The sequence below is a fragment of the Miscanthus floridulus genome, chromosome 9 (assembly GCF_019320115.1).
Source record: "Miscanthus floridulus cultivar M001 chromosome 9, ASM1932011v1, whole genome shotgun sequence".
Taxonomy (NCBI): domain Eukaryota; kingdom Viridiplantae; phylum Streptophyta; class Magnoliopsida; order Poales; family Poaceae; genus Miscanthus; species Miscanthus floridulus.
In genome coordinates this window covers 30031081-30036840 of record NC_089588.1, presented here as the reverse complement: position 1 = coordinate 30036840, position 5760 = coordinate 30031081, and the positions used below count along the sequence as shown (strand labels likewise).

Sequence of the window (5760 nt, the reverse complement as noted above, 5' to 3'; positions counted from 1 at the left end):
TGCACGGCGATGCACAGAAAAAGCGGAAAGACGCCAAGGCGACGAAGCGCATGAAGCAAATCCTCGCGCACGAGGAGCTGGATAAGCGCCGCCGTCAACAATGGAAGGATGGTCTCCCGTTGGAGGAATCCCCGTCGATGTCGCTGTCGACGGAGGCTCGGACGAGGATGATGGGGGCGAGGTGGGGCGAGGTCCCCTGGACCACCTTCCTGACATAGTGGAGGTGGCGCCCGGGGCGTCGACAAGCATCCTGGCACCCCCGGGAGGAGGAGGAGAAGCGGACCCAGGGCCGATGGTTGCCCGCTCCGGGGCCGAGGCCGACACGCCCGAGGCGCGGGCGTTGGGCAAACGCGCCATCAGCCCGGTGGGCTCGGCGGCCGTGGTGGAGCAGGTGGCGGTGGAGACGACGCCACTGCCCCCGCAGAGGACCGAAGCGGTGCCGAGGTCCATTGAGGACTGACCAGCGCCGATGGACACGGAGGCGACGCCTCTGCCGCCGCCTCTGCCGTTGCGGACGAGGTTTGCCGTGGTGAAGCGGTTGCCGCCCCGTTCAAGGTAAGAGTATTTTTGGCAGGGTCATAGTGCCTTCCGTTCGCCTTTTGGTCTCACGCTGACCCTGTCGGTTATTTTTCCTTAGTCAGAAGCGGCCTGCGGACGAGCTTCCCTTGGCGCCCCTTAAGGCGCTCAAGGCGAGCCCTGGCTCCTCCGCCCACTGGGTGGTGGAGGCACAAGCCGCTATCCAACGCGGCGCGGCGTCGGTGAGGGTCGATCCGAAGGAGCCATCCGCCCAAGGAGGGGCTGCCGAGGCGGCCCCTCCATAGACGAGGGAGGGAGTGCCTCCGCCCCGTGAGGGCGAGGCTCACGAGTCGGATGGGGCTGGCGTGCCCTTGGTTGCCGAGGCCCCCGGGGTCTCCGGGGCTGAGGCGACGGAGGCCAGGGCGTCCAAGACCGCCGAGACCGCAGTGGCTGCGGTCGGTGTTTCTGCGTCCTCCGAGGCCACGATGGCGGAGGCCGGAGCCCCCGAAACCACCAAGGCCATCGTGATGGCGGCAAGGCCATTTGTCTAGGAGGCAGAGATGAAGGCGGCGGAGGCCTTGGTGGCGCCCTTGGTTCAGGGGCCGTCGTTGTTGCGAGAGAGCGCCCGAGAGACAGAGGTCTATCCGATCTCCTCTGATGATACTTCCCGGGCGCGGGAGGTGGTCGACGCCGAGGATGCCGGTGCCGTGGAACAGCCGGTGCCGATCTTGGATGAGGGAAGCTCGGCCCTCGTGCGGGTGCGACCCGAGCCTCGCGGGTGGGATCACCCACGGGTACTGTGGTGGAGCCGGGACGACCCTGAGGGGGAGCCTCTGTTCGCCCTCGAGGACGCAGCCGAGGGCAGGCGCTGGGGCACCTTCGCGCAATACCGCCAGCTAGCGGAGCGGTCGCTACGGATGGCCCTGTCCGTGATGGCCGACAACCTGCCCGGAGTCGCCCAGGTTCGCGTTTTCCTTTCTCGCAAGACGTTGTCCTTTTCTGGTTTTGTTACAATCAATGACCCCTGTTCTGCTTCCCCAGGAGCTCGAGACCCGGTCCCTTGGGAAGTCGGTCTTTCTCCGGCGGGAGAGGGGCATCTGGGACCAGCTTCAGCGGCAGAAGGGCCTTCTCGCCGGCGCCAACGAGCTCCTGTCGGCATGGAGCACAGAGGTAGAGGACCTCCGCCTTCGTTGTGCCGACGCGAAGGTCGAGGTGGCCACGGCCTAGATGCAGCTCGCCCCTCTGGCGGCGCGGGTCAAGGAGTTGGAGGAGGAGCTCACCCGCGTGGTCAGCGATCGTGATGCCTTCAGGGGCTGAGCCACTGAAGCTACGGCCTCGGCCGCGGCTCTCGTGGGGTAGCTGGGGGCGGAATAGAGGGCGCACCAGCTGACGAAAGGTGCCTTGGATGAGGCCCTTGCTACGGCTGAGGCCTCGCGAACCGAGGCTGTGGTTTGGAGGGGGACGGTCGAGGGTGAGTCTTAGTCCCCTCATTTTGTTTTCTTTTCCTTATGTTCGCTCCCTAACTCCCTTGTGTGACGCAGAGCTGGGGAGTGAAGCTTCTAGGGCAGCCGAGGCTTCTCGAGTCGAGGCCCAGCGCTTGAAGGAGGAGGCCGAGGCTTCCAGGGCCGAGGCCCTGTGCTGGAAGGAGAAAGCCGAGGCCTGTCAGGTCGAGACCTGCCACTGGGAGCTGAAGGCCAAGGGTGAGTTCCGTGGGCTTCCTCTCCTAGTTTAGGTTGTTTTTTTCCTCGCTCAACCTTACTCTGTTCTCCATGATGCAGAGTCAGAGGCAGAGGTTACTCAGGCAGCCGAGGCTTCTAGCGCGGTGCAGACGGTGCTCGATAACAAGATTGGGGACCACGAGGCGCTGAAACGTGCTGCCCTTTCTGCCTGCGAGGCCTTGGAGGTTGAAGGGGTTCAGTCAGGCAGCTCCCTAGGGAGTCGTTTGATCGCGCTGAGCAACCAGATGCGCGAGCGGCTCCGAGGAGCGCTGCACACGGGTGTCAAGCGCGCGCTGGCCGTCATCTCTTCTCACTACGTCGGCGTCGACCTCCCGGCCATTAGTGATGGGTATGTCCTGCCTGATGATGACGAGGAGGCTGACGCGGCGGTCACGAAGCTGATGGAGGCGGCGGAAGGCCCTGGCACGGCGCTGGCGATGCTCTTCGAAGAGGAGGTGGTTCCTCCCCTACCATCTGCCGGTGCTGAAGGCCCTGAGCCTTAATCTGGGCCCTGGGGCTATGTAAAAATAGAGTAGGAGTTATTTTGGTATCGTAACGCTTGTGGCCGTCGAGGCCTTTATTTTTGAAGTATTTGTGTTTCTTAGTTGTTTTTCTCATGTTTCCGAGCCTCTGCCCTCTGTTGCTCCTGATCAGATTTTCGCTTTGCAAAACACCCCCTTGGGGCCTAAGCCGTCCCTTGGGCGAGAGGTAGTGAGGGAGTGCCGTAGCCCGGAGGCGTAGGCCGTCTCGCGACTCTACCGGCCTCTTGCTTAGGAAGCAGACCTTGGTCCGAGGGGTTTTTACAACCGATTCGTCAGAGCATGCTAGAGTCTTGGCGTAGGAATTTTTGCAAAAAACGACTGAAGAATGGTGCGCGGGACCTAGGGGGATTCCCCCATCTAGCCCCTGAGGGAGGCTTGGTTCTGCCGAGGCAGAGTCGAGCCTCCCTTGTCGTGTTACTGTATTGCCGAGACCTACGATGGGCTCGGGGGGTTTCTCGAGATATTAGACCAACTAAAGAACGCTTTTTAATTGTATTTCGAGAAACGACATATACAATGCTTGGAAATTTAGGGATAAAAGCGACGTAGCTGTTCTATGTTCCAAGCGTTGGTGAAGACTTCGCCCTTCTCGTTGGCCAGCTTGTAGGTCCCGGGCTTCAGTACTTGGGCGATGATGTACGGTCCTTCCCATGGTGGGGTCAGCTTGTGGCGGCCCTTGTTGCTCTGTGCTAGCCTCAACACCAGGTCGCCCACCTTCAGGTCTCGGCTTCGGACGCGTCGGGCCTGATAACGCCGTAGGCTCTGCTGGTATTTGGCCGAGTGTAGTAGCGCGACGTCTCGGGCTTCCTCTAGTTGATCGAGGGCGTCCTCTCGGGTGGTGCGGTTACTTTGTTCGTTATAGGCTTGTAGCCTCGGGGAACCATATTCCAAGTCAGTGGGGAGGATGGCCTCGGCCCCATAGACCAGGAAGAAAGGCGAGAACCCCGTGGCTCGGCTTGGAGTGTTCCTCAGGCTCCAGATGACCGATGGGAGTTCGGCGAGCCATTTCTTGCCAAACTTTTTCAACCGGTTGTGAATCCTTGGCTTGAGGCCTTGTAGGATCATGTCGTTGGCACGCTCTACTTGGCCGTTGGTCCTTGGGTGTCCTACGGCCGACTAGGCCACATGGATGTGGTGGTCGTCGCAAAACGTCAGGAACTTTTTGCCGGTGAACTGTGTCCCGTTGTCGGTGATGATGGTGTTGGGGACTCCAAATCTGTGGATAATGTCAGTGAAGAACATCACTGCCTGCTCGGATTTGATTCGATTGATCGGACGAACCTCGATCCATTTGGAGAACTTGTCGATTGATACCAGTAGATGGGTGTAGCCCCCGGGGGCCTTTTGCAGAGGCCCGACCATGTCGAGCCCCCACACGGCGAACGGCCACGTGATGGGGATGGTTTGCAGGGCCAGGGCCGGGAGATGTGTCTACCGAGCATAGTACTGGCATCCTTCGCAGGAGCGTACTAGCTTGGTAGCGTCGGCGACCGCCGTCGGCCAGTAGAACCCTTGGCGGAAAGCGTTCCCCACGAGCGTCCGAGGCACCGCATGGTGCTCGCAAGCGCCTGCGTGCAAGTCCCAAAGCAGGGCTTGGCCCGTCTCGGCAGTGATACATCGTTGGAGGACACCTGAGGGACTTTGTCTGTACAATTCGTCATTGTAGAGGACATAGGTCTTGGCCCAAGTCCTCTCCTTTTATAGTTGAAGGGAGGATAAGGACAGTACATGTCTTAACTATGCGGTGTCGTGCCAACAGGGGCGGCATGTCCGAGCCCTGTGGCCTGTTCCTATGGTGGCATGGTCGTCGGAGTGGTCCGTCCTTGGAGCACTGGGGCGGCGTGCTAGTCCCATCCGATCCTGTGCGTCGTGGGAGCCCTGGGACTGCCTCCGAGTGGGTGCGGCGGTGGACGTGCAAGCCGCTGTGGACGGACTGTGCGCGAGGCCGAGGCTTGGTCGGTGCCGAGGCTGCACTGCAGTGGGGGGTCTCGGCGGGCACGAACCCCAAGATAGCTGAGACCTTGGTGCACAGTGCCGAGGCCCTGAGTGGGCGGCTGGTCTGGTGCGTCGGCTTGGAGGTGGTGATGACCCGGGCCAAGTTGTCCGTGCGATGTTGTTTTCGAGGCGGGGATCGCGGGACACAGTGTAGTGTGGGCGCTGATCGTGGGCACAGCGTCAGAACACAGTGGCCGGTAATCCCCGCCGTGCCCTGTCCCATCCAGTATGGCACTGATGCGACCTCAGGTCCCGTCGGCCATTCTGTGGCGTCGATCCATCGTCCGGCTGAGATTGCGGGAGTGGTTGAAGCATTAATGAGACATGACGCGCTGTCGGGAGGGTCGGCCGAGGCGGGGGGCGACGGGCCGCCGACGAACCGGCCTCGAGCGACATGGAGAATGAGGCCTCGCGCGAGATGGAGAATGCACCCCCTGCCGAGGCCTTCCGTGGAGAGCCTCGCGCGAGGTGGAGAGCGTGTTCCCTGCCGAGGCCTTCCGTGGAGAGCCTCGCGCGAGGCGGAGATTGTGTCAGGACGCCGAGACCTCCTGCGCGAGGCTCGAGGCGAGGCGGAGGGCCTGGTGGGCTCGGTCGTGGCGGGTGAGGGGCCCACGGCTTACCTTCTAGCTTTGTTTTTCGATGGGACTTAAGCGACCCCTTTGATGTTCGCTCGGGGTACCCCGTTCTAAGGTACCCGACACGTACGTAGTCACATAAGCCACAGCAAGTCAGACAATTTTCGGCATAAGTAATTTGACGGTAATTCTAGATTGGCATACCACAGATCACATGACAATGTAAGTTTGTAAAGATACCTACCTAGAGCAAACAATTTTAAAGACCAAAAGATATCCAAAAACAAAAATAAAAGGCAAAATTAAGAGCACTTGCATTATCATCAGAAAAGAATTGCCTTCTCACTCACAGAGGTACCAGCACTGTGTTAGAAGGTGTCCTAAGATTGTTTCAAGGTTTCATCATCTGATACA

At 60.6% G+C, this 5760-nt stretch overlaps 1 pseudogene; it reads right to left on the bottom strand.

Annotated features, from left to right (window-relative positions):
- Positions 1-5662: 5662 nt before the first annotated feature.
- Positions 5663-5760, bottom strand: LOC136484618 (small nucleolar RNA snoR31/Z110/Z27; annotated as a pseudogene).